The 18,611-nt window shown below is 48.2% G+C and overlaps 1 protein-coding gene across 1 annotated transcript in view; it reads right to left on the reverse strand.

Moving 5' to 3' along the window:
• The window catches only part of LOC140733777 (glutathione hydrolase 1 proenzyme-like), a 476,676-nt gene that overhangs the window by 155,680 nt on the left and 302,385 nt on the right, over positions 1–18,611 (reverse strand). The window lies entirely within an intron of this gene.

Below are 18,611 nucleotides of genomic sequence, written 5' to 3' on the forward strand. Positions count from 1 at the left end.
GGTCTGAGAGCTGATTATCACAATGTCCACACCGTATGAGAGCTGAGTATCATAATGTCCACACGGTCTGAGAGCTGAGTATCACACTGTCCACACGGTCTGAGAGCTGAGTATCACAATGTCCACACGGTATGAGAGCTGAGTATCACAATGTCCACACGGTCTGAGAGATGAGTAACACAATGTCCACACGGTCAGAGAGCTGAGTATCACAATGTCCACACAGTCTGAGAGATGAGTATCACAATGTGCACACGTTTAGAGAGATGAGTATCACAATGTCCACACGGTCGGAGAGCTGAGTATCACACTGTCCACACGGTCTGAGAGCTGAGTATCACAATGTCCACACGGTATGAGAGCTGAGTATCACAATGTCCACACGGTCTGAGAGCTGAGTATCACAATGTCCACACGGTCAGAGAGCTGAGTATCACAATGTCCACACAGTCTGAGAGATGAGTATCACAATGTCCACATGGTATGAGAGCTGAGTATCACAATGTGCACACGTTTAGAGAGATGAGTATCACAATGTCCACACGGTCGGAGAGCTGAGTATCACAATGTCCACACGGTCTGAGAGCTGAGTATCACATTGTCCACACGGTCTGAGAGCTGAGTATCACATTGTCCACACGGTATGAGAGCTGAGTATCACAATGTCCACACGGTCTGAGAGCTGACTATCACAATGTCCACACGGTCTGAGAGCTGAGTATCACAATGTCCACACGGTCTGAGAGCTGACTATCACAATGTCCACACGGTCTGAGAGCTGATTATCACAATGTCCACACCGTATGAGAGCTGAGTATCATAATGTCCACACGGTCTGAGAGCTGAGTATCACACTGTCCACACGGTCTGAGAGCTGAGTAACACAATGTCCACACGGTATGAGAGCTGAGTATCACAATGTCCACACGGTCTGAGAGATGAGTAACACAATGTCCACACGGTCTGAGAGCTGAGTATCACATTGTCCACAGGGTATGAGAGCTGAGTATCACAATGTCCACACAGCATGAGAGCTCAGTATCACAATGTCCTCACGGTCTGAGAGATGAGTATCACAATGTCCACACAGCATGAGAGCTGAGAATCACAATGTCCACACGGTCTGAGAGCTGAGTATAACATTGTCCACACGGTATGAGAGCTGAGTATCACAATGTCCACACAGCATGAGAGCTGAGTATCACAATGTCCACACGGTCTGAGAGCTGAGTATCAAATTGTCCACTCGGTATGAGAGCTGAGTATCACAATGTCCACACGGTATGAGAGCTGAGTATCACAATGTCCACACGGTCTGAGAGCTGAGTATCACAATATCCACACGGTATGAGAGCTGAGTATCACAATGTCCACACGGTCTGAGAGCTGAGTATCACAATGTCCACACGGTCTGAGAGATGAGTATCACAATATCAACACGGTCTGAGAGCTGAATAACACAATGTCCACACGGTCTGAGAGCTGAGTATCACAATGTCCACACGGTATGAGAGCTGAGTATCACAATGTCCACACGGTCTGAGACCTGAGTATCACAATGTCCACACGTTCTGAGAGCTGAGTATCACAATATCCACACGGTCTGAGAGCTGAGTAACACAATGTCCACACGGTCTGAGAGCTGAGTATCACAATGTCCACACGGTATGAGAGCTGAATATCACAATGTCCACACGGTCTGAGAGCTGAGTATCACAATGTCCACAAGCATGAGAGCTGAGTATCACAATGTCCACAAGCATGAGAGCTGATTATCACAATGTCCACACGGTCTGAGAGCTGAGTATCACATTGTCCACACGGTCTGAGAGCTGAGTATCACAATGTCCACACGGTCAGAGAGCTGAGTATCACCATGTCCACACGGTCTGAGAGCTGAGTATCACACTGTCCAGACGGTCTGAGAGCTGAGTATCACAATGTCCACACGGTCTGAGAGCGGATTATCACAATGTCCACACGGTCTGTGAGCTGAGTACCACAATGTCCACACGGTCTGAGAGCGGAGTATCACAATGTCCACACGGTCTGTGAGCTGAGTATCACAATGTCCACACGGTCTGAGAGCTGAATATCACAATGTCCACACGGTCTGAGAGCTGAGCATCACATTGTCCACACGGCATGAGAGCTGAGTATCACATTGTCCACACGGCATGAGAGCTGAGTATCACAATGTACACACGGTCTGAGAGCTGAGTAACACAATGTCCACACGGTCTGAGAGCTGAGTATCACATTGTCCACAGGGTATGAGAGCTGAGTATCACAATGTCCACACAGCATGAGAGCTGAGTATCACAATGTCCACACGGTCTGAGAGTTGAGTATCACATTGTCCACAGGGTATGAGAGCTGAGTATCACAATGTCCACACAGCATGAGAGCTGAGTATCACAATGTCCACACGGTCTGAGAGCTGAGTATCACAATGTCCACACGGCATGAGAGCTGAGTATCACAATGTCCACACGGCATGAGAGATGAGTATCACAATGTCCACACGGTCTGAGAGATGAGTATCACAATGTCCACACGGTCTGAGAGCTGAGTATCACATTGTCCACACGGTCTGAGAGCTGAGTATCACAATGTCCACACGGTCTGACAGCTGAGTATCACAATGTCCACACGGTCTGAGAGCTGAGTATCACAATGTCCACACGGCATGATAGCTGAGTATCACAATGTCCACACGGTCTGAGAGCTGAGTATCACAATGTCCACCCGGTCTGAGAGCTGAATATCACAATGTCCACACGGTCTGAGAGATGAGTATCACAATGTCCACACGGTCTGAGAGCTGAGTATCACAATGTCCACACGGTCTGAGAGCTGAGTATCACAATGTCCACACGGTCTGAGAGATGAGTATCACAATGTCCACACGCTATGAGAGCTGAGTATCACAATGTCCACACGGTCTGAGAGATGAGTATCACATTGTCCACACAGCATGAGAGCTGACTATCACAATGTCCACACGGTCTGAGAGATGAGTATCACATTGTCCACACAGCATGAGAGCTGACTATCACAATGTCCACACGGTCTGAGAGCTGAGTATCACAATGTCCACACGGTATGAGAGCTGAGTATCACAATGTCCACACAGTCTGAGAGATGAGTATCACAATGTCCACACGGTATGAGAGCTGAGTATCACAATGTGCACACGTTTAGAGAGATGAGTATCACAATGTCCACACGGTCTGAGAGCTGAGTATCACATTGTCCACACGGTCTGAGAGCTCAGTTTCACATTGTCCACACGGTATGAGAGCTGAGTATCACAATGTCCACACGGTCTGAGAGCTGACTATCACAATGTCCACACGGTCTGAGAGCTGAGTATCACAATGTCCACACGGTCTGAGAGCTGAGTATCACAATGTCCACACGGTCTGAGAGCTGAGTATCACATTGTCCACACAGCATGAGAGCTGACTATCACAATGTCCACACGGTCTGAGAGCTGAGTATCACAATGTCCACACGGTATGAGAGCTGAGTATCACAATGTCCACACAGTCTGAGAGATGAGTATCACAATGTCCACACGGTATGAGAGCTGAGTATCACAATGTGCACACGTTTAGAGAGATGAGTATCACAATGTCCACACGGTCTGAGAGCTGAGTATCACATTGTCCACACGGTCTGAGAGCTCAGTATCACATTGTCCACACGGTATGAGAGCTGAGTATCACAATGTCCACACGGCATGATAGCTGAGTATCACAATGTCCACACGGTCTGAGAGCTGAGTATCACAATGTCCACACGGTCTGAGAGCTGAGTATCACAATGTCCACACGGTCTGAGAGCTGAGTATCACAATGTCCACACAGCATGAGAGCTGAGTATCACAATTTCCACACAGCATGAGAGCTGAGTATCACAATGTCCACACGGTCTGAGAGCTGAGTATCACAATGTCCACACGGTCTGAGAGCTGAATATCACATTGTCCACACAGTATGAGAGCTGAGTATCACAATGTCCACACGGTCTGAGAGATGAGTATCACAATCTCCACACGGTCTGAGAGATGAGTATCACAATGTCCACACGGACTGAGAGTTGAGTATCACAATGTCCACACGGTCTGAGAGATGAGTATCACATTGTCCACACGGTCTGAGAGCTGAGTATCACAATGTCCACACGGTCTGAGAGCTGAGTATCACAATGTCCACCCGGTCTGAGAGCTGAGTATCACAATGTCCACCCGGTCTGAGAGCTGAATATCACAATGTCCACACGGTCTGAGAGATGAGTATCACAATGTCCACACGGTCTGAGAGCTGAGTATCACAATGTCCACACGGTCTGAGAGCTGAGTATCACAATGTCCACACGGTCTGAGAGATGAGTATCACAATGTCCACACGCTATGAGAGCTGAGTATCACAATGTCCACACGGTCTGAGAGATGAGTATCACATTGTCCACACAGCATGAGAGCTGACTATCACAATGTCCACACGGTCTGAGAGCTGAGTATCACAATGTCCACACGGTATGAGAGCTGAGTATCACAATGTCCACACAGTCTGAGAGATGAGTATCACAATGTCCACACGGTATGAGAGCTGAGTATCACAATGTGCACACGTTTAGAGAGCTGAGTATCACAATGTCCACACGGTCTGAGAGCTGAGTATCACAATGTCCACACGGTCTGAGAGCTGAGCATCACATTGTCCACACGGCATGAGAGCTGAGTATCACATTGTCCACACGGCATGAGAGCTGAGTATCACAATGTACACACGGTCTGAGAGCTGAGTAACACAATGTCCACATGGTCTGAGAGCTGAGTATCACATTGTCTACAGGGTATGAGAGCTGAGTATCACAATGTCCACGCAGCATGAGAGCTGAGTATCACAATGTCCACACGGTCTGAGAGCTGAGTATCACAATGTCCACGCAGCATGAGAGCTGAATATCACAATGTCCACACGGTATGAGAGCTGAGTATCACATTGTCCACACGGTATGAGAGCTGAGTATCACAATGTCCACACGGTATGAGAACTGAGTATCACAATGTCCACACGGTCTGAGAGCTGAGTATCACAATGTCCACACGGTCTGAGAGCTGAGTATCACAATGTCCACACGGTCTGAGTGCTGAGTAACACAATGTCCACACGGTCTGAGAGCTGAGTATCACAATGTCCACACGGTCACAGAGCTGAGTATCAAATTGTCCACACGGCCTGAGAGCTGAGTATCACATTGTCCACACGGTCTGAGAGCTGAGTATCACATTGTCCACACGGTCTGAGAGCTGAGTATCACAATGTCCACACGGTCTGAGAGCTGAGTATCACCATGTCCACACGGTCTGAGAGCTGAGTATCACAATGTCCACACGGTATGAGAGATGAGTATCACAATGTCCACACGGTCTGAGAGATGAGTATCACAATGTCCACACGGTCTGAGAGCTGAGTATCACAATGTCCACACGGTCTGAGAGCTGAGTATCACAATGTCCACCCGGTCTGAGAGCTGAGTAACACAATGACCACACGGTCTGAGAGCTGAGTATCACAATGTCCACACGGTCTGAGAGATGACTATCACAATGTCCACACGGTCTTAGAGCTGATTATCACATTGTCCACACGGTCTGAGAGCTGAGTATCACAATGTCCACACGGTCTGAGAGCTGATTATCACATTGTCCACACGGTCTGAGAGCTGAGTATCACAATGTCCACACGGTCTGAGAGCTGAGTATCACAATGTCCACACACCATGAGAGCTGAGTATCACATTGTCCACACGGTCTGAGAGCTGTGTATCACAATGTCCACACGGTCTGAGAGCTGAGTATCACAATGTCCACACGGCATGAGAGCTGAGTATCACAATGTCCACACGGCGTGAGAGATGAGTATCACAATGTCCACACGGCATGAGAGCTGAGTATCACAATGTCCACACGGTCTGAGAGTTGAGTATCACAATGTCCACACGGTCTGAGAGCTGAGTATCACATTGTCCACACGGTCTGAGAGCTGAGTATCACAATGTCCACACGGTCTGAGAGCTGAGTATCACAATGTCCACACGGTATGAGAGCTGAGTATCACAATGTCCACACGGCATGAGAGATGAGTATCACAATATCCACACGGTCTGAGAGCTGAGTATCACAATGTCCACACGGTCTGAGAGCTGAGTATCACAATGTCCACACAGCATGAGAGCTGAGTATCACAATGTCCACACGGTCTGAGAGCAGAGTATCACAATGTCCACACGGTCTGAGAGCTGAATATCACATTGCCCACACAGTATGAGAGCTGAGTATCACAATGTCCACACGGTCTGAGAGATGAGTATCACAATGTCCACACGGTCTGAGAGATGAGTATCACAATGTCCACACGGTCTGAGAGTTGAGTATCACAATGATCACACGGTCTGAGAGCTGAGTATCACAATGTCCACACGGTCTGAGAGCTGAGTATCACATGGTCCACACGGTCTGAGAGCTGAGTATCACAATGTCCACACGCTATGAGAGCTGAGTATCACAATGTCCACACGGTCTGAGAGCTGAGTATCACAATGTCCACCCGGTCTGAGAGCTGAGTATCACAATGTCCACCCGGTCTGAGAGATGAATATCACAATGTCCACACGGTCTGAGAGATGAGTATCACAATGTCCACACGGTCTGAGAGCTGAGTATCACAATGTCCACACAGTCTGAGAGCTGAGTATCACAATGTCCACACGCTATGAGAGCTGAGTATCACAATGTCCACACGCTCTGAGAGCTGAGTATCACAATGTCCACACGGTCTCAGAGCTGAGTATCACATTGTCCACACGGTCTGAGAGCTGAGTATCACATTGTCCACACGGTATGAGAGCTGACTATCACATTGTCCACACGGTCTGAGAGCTGAGTATCACAATGTCCACACGGTCTGAGAGCTGAGTATCACAATGTCCACACGGCATGAGAGCTGAGTATCACAATGTCCACACGGTCTGAGAGTTGAGTATCACAATGTCCACACGGTCTGAGAGCTGAGTATCACATTGTCCACACGGTCTGAGAGCTGAGTATCACAATGTCCACACGGTCTGAGAGCTGAGTATCACAATGTCCACACGGTATGAGAGCTGAGTATCACAATGTCCACACGGCATGAGAGATGAGTATCACAATGTCCACACGGTCTGAGACTTGAGTATCACAATGTCCACATGGTCTGAGAGCTGAGTATCACAATATCCACACGGTCTGAGAGCTGAGTAACACAATGTCCACACGGTCTGAGAGCTGAGTATCACAATGTCCACACGGTATGAGAGCTGAATATCACAATGTCCACACGGTCTGAGAGCTGAGTATCACAATGTCCACACGGTCTGAGAGCTGAATATCACAATGTCCATACGGTCTGAGAGCTGAGTATCACAATGTCCACACAGTATGAGAGTTGAGTATCACAATGTCCACACGGTCTGAGAGCTGAGTATCACAATGTCCACACGGTCTGAGAGCTGAGAATCACAATGTCCACACGGTATGAGAGCTGAGTATCACAATGTCCACAAGCATGAGAGCTGAGTATCACAATGTCCACAAGCATGAGAGCTGATTATCACAATGTCCACACGGTCTGAGAGCTGAGTATCACATTGTCCACACGGTCTGAGAGCTGAGTATCACAATGTCCACACGGTCAGAGAGCTGAGTATCACCATGTCCACACGGTCTGAGAGCTGAGTATCACACTGTCCAGACGGTCTGAGAGCTGAGTATCACAATGTCCACATGGTCTGAGAGCGGAGTATCACAATGTCCACACGGTCTGTGAGCTGAGTATCACAATGTCCACACGGTCTGAGAGCTGAGTATCACAATGTCCACACGGTCTGAGAGCTGAGCATCACATTGTCCACACGGCATGAGAGCTGAGTATCACATTGTCCACACGGCATGAGAGCTGAGTATCACAATGTACACACGGTCTGAGAGCTGAGTAACACAATGTCCACATGGTCTGAGAGCTGAGTATCACATTGTCTACAGGGTATGAGAGCTGAGTATCACAATGTCCACGCAGCATGAGAGCTGAGTATCACAATGTCCACACGGTCTGAGAGCTGAGTATCACAATGTCCACGCAGCATGAGAGCTGAATATCACAATGTCCACACGGTATGAGAGCTGAGTATCACATTGTCCACACGGTATGAGAACTGAGTATCACAATGTCCACACGGTCTGAGAGCTGAGTATCACAATGTCCACACGGTCTGAGTGCTGAGTAACACAATGTCCACACGGTCTGAGAGCTGAGTATCACAATGTCCACACGGTCACAGAGCTGAGTATCAAATTGTTCACACGGCCTGAGAGCTGAGTATCACATTGTCCACACGGTATGAGAGCTGAGTATCACATTGTCCACACGGTCTGAGAGCTGAGTATCACATTGTCCACACGGTCTGAGAGCTGAGTATCACAATGTCCACACGGTCTGAGAGCTGAGTATCACCATGTCCACACGGTCTGAGAGCTGAGTATCACAATGTCCACATGGTATGAGAGATGAGTATCACAATGTCCACACGGTCTGAGAGATGAGTATCACAATGTCCACACGGTCTGAGAGATGAGTATCACAATGTCCACACAGTATGAGAGCTGAGTATCACAATGTCCACACGGTCTGAGAGCTGAGTATCACAATGTCCACCCGGTCTGAGAGCTGAGTAACACAATGACCACACGGTCTGAGAGCTGAGTATCACAATGTCCACACGGTCTGAGAGATGACTATCACAATGTCCACACGGTCTTAGAGCTGATTATCACATTGTCCACACGGTCTGAGAGCTGAGTATCACAATGTCCACACACCATGAGAGCTGAGTATCACATTGTCCACACGGTCTGAGAGCTGAGTATCACAATGTCCACACGGTCTGAGAGCTGAGTATCACAATGTCCACACGGCATGAGAGCTGAGTATCACAATGTCCACACGGCGTGAGAGATGAGTATCACAATGTCCACACGGCATGAGAGCTGAGTATCACAATGTCCACACGGTCTGAGAGCTGAGTATCACATTGTCCACACGGTCTGAGAGCTGAGTATCACAATGTCCACACGGTCTGAGAGCTGAGTATCACAATGTCCACACGGTATGAGAGCTGAGTATCACAATGTCCACACGGCATGAGAGATGAGTATCACAATGTCCACACGGTCTGAGAGCTGAGTATCACAATGTCCACACGGTCTGAGAGCTGAGTATCACAATGTCCACACAGCATGAGAGCTGAGTATCACAATGTCCACACGGTCTGAGAGCAGAGTATCACAATGTCCACCCGGTCTGAGAGCTGAGTAACACATTGCCCACACAGTATGAGAGCTGAGTATCACAATGTCCACACGGTCTGAGAGATGAGTATCACAATGTCCACACGGTCTGAGAGATGAGTATCACAATGTCCACACGGTCTGAGAGTTGAGTATCACAATGATCACACGGTCTGAGAGCTGAGTATCACAATGTCCACACGGTCTGAGAGCTGAGTATCACATGGTCCACACGGTCTGAGAGCTGAGTATCACAATGTCCACACGCTATGAGAGCTGAGTATCACAATGTCCACACGGTCTGAGAGCTGAGTATCACAATGTCCACCCGGTCTGAGAGCTGAGTATCACAATGTCCACCCGGTCTGAGAGATGAATATCACAATGTCCACACGGTCTGAGAGATGAGTATCACAATGTCCACACGGTCTGAGAGCTGAGTATCACAATGTCCACACAGTCTGAGAGCTGAGTATCACAATGTCCACACGCTATGAGAGCTGAGTATCACAATGTCCACACGGTCTGAGAGCTGAGTATCACAATGTCCACACGGTCTCGGAGCTGAGTATCACATTGTCCACACGGCCTGAGAGCTGAGTATCACATTGTCCACACGGTATGAGAGCTGACTATCACATTGTCCACATGGTCTGAGAGCTGAGTATCACATTGTCCACACGGTCTGAGAGCTGAGTATCACAATGTCCACACGGTCTGAGAGCTGAGTATCACAATGTCCACACGTTATGAGAGATGAGTATCACAATGTCCACACGGTCTCAGAGCTGAGTATCACATTGTCCACACGGTCTGAGAGCTGAGTATCACATTGTCCACACGGTATGAGAGCTGACTATCACATTGTCCACACGGTCTGAGAGCTGAGTATCACAATGTCCACACGGTCTGAGAGCTGAGTATCACAATGTCCACACGGCATGAGAGCTGAGTATCACAATGTCCACACGGCGTGAGAGATGAGTATCACAATGTCCACACGGCATGAGAGCTGAGTATCACAATGTCCACACGGTCTGAGAGTTGAGTATCACAATGTCCACACGGTCTGAGAGCTGAGTATCACATTGTCCACACGGTCTGAGAGCTGAGTATCACAATGTCCACACGGTCTGAGAGCTGAGTATCACAATGTCCACACGGTATGAGAGCTGAGTATCACAATGTCCACACGGCATGAGAGATGAGTATCACAATGTCCACACGGTCTGAGACTTGAGTATCACAATGTCCACACGGTCTGAGAGCTGAGTATCACAATATCCACACGGTCTGAGAGCTGAGTAACACAATGTCCACACGGTCTGAGAGCTGAGTATCACAATGTCCACACGTTCTGAGAGCTGAGTATCACAATGTCCACACGGTCTGAGAGCTGAGTATCACAATGTCCACACGGTATGAGAGCTGAATATCACAATGTCCACACGGTCTGAGAGCTGAGTATCACAATGTCCACACGGTCTGAGAGCTGAATATCACAATGTCCATACGGTCTGAGAGCTGAGTATCACAATGTCCACACAGTATGAGAGTTGAGTATCACAATGTCCACACGGTCTGAGAGCTGAGTATCACAATGTCCACACGGTCTGAGAGCTGAATATCACAATGTCCACACGGTCTGAGAGCTGAGAATCACAATGTCCACACGGTATGAGAGCTGAGTATCACAATGTCCACAAGCATGAGAGCTGAGTATCACAATGTCCACAAGCATGAGAGCTGATTATCACAATGTCCACACGGTCTGAGAGCTGAGTATCACATTGTCCACACGGTCTGAGAGCTGAGTATCACAATGTCCACACGGTCAGAGAGCTGAGTATCACCATGTCCACACGGTCTGAGAGCTGAGTATCACACTGTCCAGACGGTCTGAGAGCTGAGTATCACAATGTCCACACGGTCTGAGAGCGGAGTATCACAATGTCCACACGGTCTGTGAGCTGAGTATCACAATGTCCACACGGTCTGAGAGCTGAGTATCACAATGTCCACACGGTCTGAGAGCTGAGTATCACAATGTCCACGCAGCATGAGAGCTGAGTATCACAATGTCCACACGGTCTGAGAGCTGAGTATCACAATGTCCACGCAGCATGAGAGCTGAATATCACAATGTCCACACGGTATGAGAGCTGAGTATCACATTGTCCACACGGTATGAGAGCTGAGTATCACAATGTCCACACGGTATGAGAACTGAGTATCACAATGTCCACACGGTCTGAGAGCTGAGAATCACAATGTCCACACGGTCTGAGAGCTGAGTATCACAATGTCCACACGGTCTGAGTGCTGAGTAACACAATGTCCACACGGTCTGAGAGCTGAGTATCACAATGTCCACACGGTCACAGAGCTGAGTATCAAATTGTTCACACGGCCTGAGAGCTGAGTATCACATTGTCCACACGGTATGAGAGCTGAGTATCACATTGTCCACACGGTCTGAGAGCTGAGTATCACATTGTCCACACGGTCTGAGAGCTGAGTATCACAATGTCCACACGGTCTGAGAGCTGAGTATCACCATGTCCACAAGGTCTGAGAGCTGAGTATCACAATGTCCACACGGTATGAGAGATGAGTATCACAATGTCCACACGGTCTGAGAGATGAGTATCACAATGTCCACACGGTCTGAGAGATGAGTATCACAATGTCCACACAGTATGAGAGCTGAGTATCACAATGTCCACACGGTCTGAGAGCTGAGTATCACAATGTCCACCCGGTCTGAGAGCTGAGTAACACAATGACCACACGGTCTGAGAGCTGAGTATCACAATGTCCACACGGTCTGAGAGATGACTATCACAATGTCCACACGGTCTTAGAGCTGATTATCACATTGTCCACACGGTCTGAGAGCTGAGTATCACAATGTCCACACGGTCTGAGAGCTGATTATCACATTGTCCACACGGTCTGAGAGCTGAGTATCACAATGTCCACACGGTCTGAGAGCTGAGTATCACAATGTCCACACACCATGAGAGCTGAGTATCACATTGTCCACACGGTCTGAGAGCTGAGTATCACAATGTCCACACGGTCTGAGAGCTGAGTATCACAATGTCCACACGGCATGAGAGCTGAGTATCACAATGTCCACACGGCGTGAGAGATGAGTATCACAATGTCCACACGGCATGAGAGCTGAGTATCACAATGTCCACACGGTCTGAGAGTTGAGTATCACAATGTCCACACGGTCTGAGAGCTGAGTATCACATTGTCCACACGGTCTGAGAGCTGAGTATCACAATGTCCACACGGTCTGAGAGCTGAGTATCACAATGTCCACACGGTATGAGAGCTGAGTATCACAATGTCCACACGGCATGAGAGATGAGTATCACAATGTCCACACGGTCTGAGAGCTGAGTATCACAATGTCCACACGGTCTGAGAGCTGAGTATCACAATGTCCACACAGCATGAGAGCTGAGTATCACAATGTCCACACGGTCTGAGAGCAGAGTATCACAATGTCCACACGGTCTGAGAGCTGAGTATCACAATGTCCACACGGTCTGAGAGCTGAATATCACATTGCCCACACAGTATGAGAGCTGAGTATCACAATGTCCACACGGTCTGAGAGATGAGTATCACAATGTCCACACGGTCTGAGAGATGAGTATCACAATGTCCACACGGTCTGAGAGTTGAGTATCACAATGATCACACGGTCTGAGAGCTGAGTATCACAATGTCCACACGGTCTGAGAGCTGAGTATCACATGGTCCACACGGTCTGAGAGCTGAGTATCACAATGTCCACACGCTATGAGAGCTGAGTATCACAATGTCCACACGGTCTGAGAGCTGAGTATCACAATGTCCACCCGGTCTGAGAGCTGAGTATCACAATGTCCACCCGGTCTGAGAGATGAATATCACAATGTCCACACGGTCTGAGAGATGAGTATCACAATGTCCACACGGTCTGAGAGCTGAGTATCACAATGTCCACACAGTCTGAGAGCTGAGTATCACAATGTCCACACGCTATGAGAGTTGAGTATCACAATGTCCACACGGTCTGAGAGCTGAGTATCACAATGTCCACACGGTCTCAGAGCTGAGTATCACATTGTCCACACGGCCTGAGAGCTGAGTATCACATTGTCCACACGGTATGAGAGCTGACTATCACATTGTCCACATGGTCTGAGAGCTGAGTATCACATTGTCCACACGGTCTGAGAGCTGAGTATCACAATGTCCACACGGTCTGAGAGCTGAGTATCACAATGTCCACACGTTATGAGAGACGAGTATCACAATGTCCACACGGTCTGAGAGATGAGTATCACAATGTCCACACAGTATGAGAGCTGAGTATCACAATGTCCACACGGTCTGAGAGCTGAGTATCTCAATGTCCACACGGTATGAGAGCTGAGTATCACAATGTCCACCCGGTCTGAGAGCTGAGTAACACAATGTCCACAAGGCATGAGAGATGAGTATCACAATGTCCACACGGTCTGAGAGATGAGTATCACATTGTCCACACGGTCTGAGAGCTGAGTATCACAATGTCCACACGGTCTGAGAGCTGAGTATCACAATGTCCACACGGCATGAGAGATGAGTATCACAATGTCCACACGGTCTGAGAGCTGAGTATCACATTGTCCACACGGTCTGAGAGCTGACTATCACAATGTCCACACGGTCTGAGAGCTGAGTATCACAATGTCCACACGGTATGAGAGCTGAGTATCACAATGTCCACACGGCATGAGAGATGAGTATCACAATGTCCACACGGTCTGAGAGCTGAATATCACATTGTCCACACAGTATGAGAGCTGAGTATCACAATGTCCACACGGTCTGAGAGATGAGTATCACAATGTCCACTCGGCATGAGAGATGAGTATCACAATGTCCACACGGTCTGAGAGCTGAGTATCACAATGTCCACACGGTCTGAGAGATGAGTATCACAATGTCCACACGGCATGAGAGATGAGTATCACAATGTCCACACGGTCTGAGAGCTGAGTATCACAATATCCACACAGCATGAGAGCTGAGTATCACAATGTCCACACGGTCTGAGAGCTGAGTATCACAATGTCCACACGGTCTGAGAGCTGAGTATCACAATGTCCACACGGTCTGAGAGCTGAATATCACATTGTCCACACAGTATGTGAGCTGAGTATCACAATGTCCACACGGTCTGAGAGATGAGTATCACAATGTCCACACGGTCTGAGAGATGAGTATCACAATGTCCACACGGTCTGAGAGTTGAGTATCACAATGTCCACACGGTCTGAGAGATGAGTATCACATTGTCCACACGGTCTGAGAGCTGAGTATCACAATGTCCACACGGTCTGAGAGCTGAGTATCACAATGTCCACACGCTATGAGAGCTGAGTATCACAATGTCCACACGCTATGAGATCTGATTATCACAATGTCCACACGGTCTGAGAGCTGAGTATCACAATGTCCACCCGGTCTGAGAGCTGAGTATCACAATGTCCACCCGGTCTGAGAGCTGAATATCACAATGTCCACACGGTCTGAGAGATGAGTATCACAATGTCCACACGGTCTGAGAGCTGAGTATCACAATGTCCACACGGTCTGAGAGATGAGTATCACAATGTCCACAGGCTATGAGAGCTGAGTATCACAATGTCCACACGGTCTGAGAGATGAGTATCACATTGTCCACACAGCATGAGAGCTGAGTATCACAATGTCCACACGGTCTGAGAGCTGAGTATCACAATGTCCACACGGTATGAGAGCTGAGTATCACAATGTCCACACAGTCTGAGAGATGAATATCACAATGTGCACACGGTATGAGAGCTGAGTATCTCAATGTCCACACGGTATGAGAGCTGAGTATCACAATGTCCACCCGGTCTGAGAGCTGAGTATCACAATGTCCACACGGTCTGAGAGCTGAGTATCACAATGTCCACACGCTATGAGAGCTGAGTATCACAATGTCCACACGCTATGAGATCTGATTATCACAATGTCCACACGGTCTGAGAGCTGAGTATCACAATGTCCACCCGGTCTGAGAGCTGAGTATCACAATGTCCACCCGGTCTGAGAGCTGAATATCACAATGTCCACACGGTCTGAGAGATGAGTATCACAATGTCCACACGGTCTGAGAGCTGAGTATCACAATGTCCACACGGTCTGAGAGATGAGTATCACAATGTCCACACGCTATGAGAGCTGAGTATCACAATGTCCACACGGTCTGAGAGATGAGTATCACATTGTCCACACAGCATGAGAGCTGAGTATCACAATGTCCACACGGTCTGAGAGCTGAGTATCACAATGTCCACACGGTATGAGAGCTGAGTATCACAATGTCCACACAGTCTGAGAGATGAATATCACAATGTGCACACGGTATGAGAGCTGAGTATCACAATGTGCACATGTTCAGAGAGATGAGTATCACAATGTCCACACGGTCTGAGAGCTGAGTATCACAATGTCCACACGGTCTGAGAGCTGAGTATCACATTGTCCACACGGTCTGAGAGCTGAGTATCACATTGTCCACACGGTATGAGAGCTGAGTATCACAATGTCCACACGGTCTGAGAGCTGACTATCACAATGTCCACACGGTCTGAGAGATGAGTATCACAATGTCCACACGGTCTGAGAGATGAGTATCACAATGTCCACACGGTCTGAGAGTTGAGTATCACAATGATCACACGGTCTGAGAGCTGAGTATCACAATGTCCACACGGTCTGAGAGCTGAGTATCACATGGTCCACACGGTCTGAGAGCTGAGTATCACAATGTCCACACGCTATGAGAGCTGAGTATCACAATGTCCACACGGTCTGAGAGCTGAGTATCACAATGTCCACCCGGTCTGAGAGCTGAGTATCACAATGTCCACCCGGTCTGAGAGATGAATATCACAATGTCCACACGGTCTGAGAGATGAGTATCACAATGTCCACACGGTCTGAGAGCTGAGTATCACAATGTCCACACAGTCTGAGAGCTGAGTATCACAATGTCCACACGCTATGAGAGTTGAGTATCACAATGTCCACACGGTCTGAGAGCTGAGTATCACAATGTCCACACGGTCTCAGAGCTGAGTATCACATTGTCCACACGGCCTGAGAGCTGAGTATCACATTGTCCACACGGTATGAGAGCTGACTATCACATTGTCCACATGGTCTGAGAGCTGAGTATCACATTGTCCACACGGTCTGAGAGCTGAGTATCACAATGTCCACACGGTCTGAGAGCTGAGTATCACAATGTCCACACGTTATGAGAGATGAGTATCACAATGTCCACACGGTCTGAGAGATGAGTATCACAATGTCCACACAGTATGAGAGCTGAGTATCACAATGTCCACACGGTCTGAGAGCTGAGTATCTCAATGTCCACACGGTATGAGAGCTGAGTATCACAATGTCCACCCGGTCTGAGAGCTGAGTAACACAATGTCCACAAGGCATGAGAGATGAGTATCACAATGTCCACACGGTCTGAGAGATGAGTATCACATTGTCCACACGGTCTGAGAGCTGAGTATCACAATGTCCACACGGTCTGAGAGCTGAGTATCACAATGTCCACACGGCATGAGAGTTGAGTATCACAATGTCCACACGGTCTGAGAGCTGAGTATCACATTGTCCACACGGTCTGAGAGCTGACTATCACAATGTCCACACGGTCTGAGAGCTGAGTATCACAATGTCCACACGGTATGAGAGCTGAGTATCACAATGTCCACACGGCATGAGAGATGAGTATCACAATGTCCACACGGTCTGAGAGCTGAATATCACATTGTCCACACAGTATGAGAGCTGAGTATCACAATGTCCACACGGTCTGAGAGATGAGTATCACAATGTCCACTCGGCATGAGAGATGAGTATCACAATGTCCACACGGTCTGAGAGCTGAGTATCACAATGTCCACACGGTCTGAGAGCTGAGTATCACAATGTCCACACGGCATGAGAGATGAGTATCACAATGTCCACACGGTCTGAGAGCTGAGTATCACAATGTCCACACGGTCTGAGAGCTGAGTATCATAATATCCACACAGCATGAGAGCTGAGTATCACAATGTCCACACGGTCTGAGAGCTGAGTATCACAATGTCCACACGGTCTGAGAGCTGAGTATCACAATGTCCACACGGTCTGAGAGCTGAATATCACATTGTCCACACAGTATGTGAGCTGAGTATCACAATGTCCACACGGTCTGAGAGATGAGTATCACAATGTCCACACGGTCTGAGAGATGAGTATCACAATGTCCACACGGTCTGAGAGTTGAGTATCACAATGTCCACACGGTCTGAGAGATGAGTATCACATTGTCCACACGGTCTGAGAGCTGAGTATCACAATGTCCACACGGTCTGAGAGCTGAGTATCACAATGTCCACACGCTATGAGATCTGATTATCACAATGTCCACACGGTCTGAGAGCTGAGTATCACAATGTCCACCCGGTCTGAGAGCTGAGTATCACAATGTCCACCCTGTCTGAGAGCTGAATATCACAATGTCCACACGGTCTGAGAGATGAGTATCACAATGTCCACACGGTCTGAGAGCTGAGTATCACAATGTCCACCCGGTCTGAGAGCTGAGTATCACAATGTCCACACGGTCTGAGAGCTGAGTATCACAATGTCCACACGGTCTGAGAGATGAGTATCACAATGTCCACACGCTATGAGAGCTGAGTATCACAATGTCCACACGGTCTGAGAGATGAGTATCACATTGTCCACACAGCATGAGAGCTGAGTATCACAATGTCCACACGGTCTGAGAGCTGAGTATCACAATGTCCACACGGTATGAGAGCTGAGTATCACAATGTCCACACAGTCTGAGAGATGAATATCACAATGTGCACACGGTATGAGAGCTGAGTATCTCAATGTCCACACGGTATGAGAGCTGAGTATCACAATGTCCACCCGGTCTGAGAGCTGAGTAACACAATGTCCACAAGGCATGAGAGATGAGTATCACAATGTCCACACGGTCTGAGAGATGAGTATCACATTGTCCACACGGTCTGAGAGCTGAGTATCACAATGTCCACACGGTCTGAGAGCTGAGTATCACAATGTCCACACGGCATGAGAGATGAGTATCACAATG

Source organism: Hemitrygon akajei, chromosome 9 (assembly GCF_048418815.1).
Source record: "Hemitrygon akajei chromosome 9, sHemAka1.3, whole genome shotgun sequence".
NCBI classification, from domain to species: domain Eukaryota; kingdom Metazoa; phylum Chordata; class Chondrichthyes; order Myliobatiformes; family Dasyatidae; genus Hemitrygon; species Hemitrygon akajei.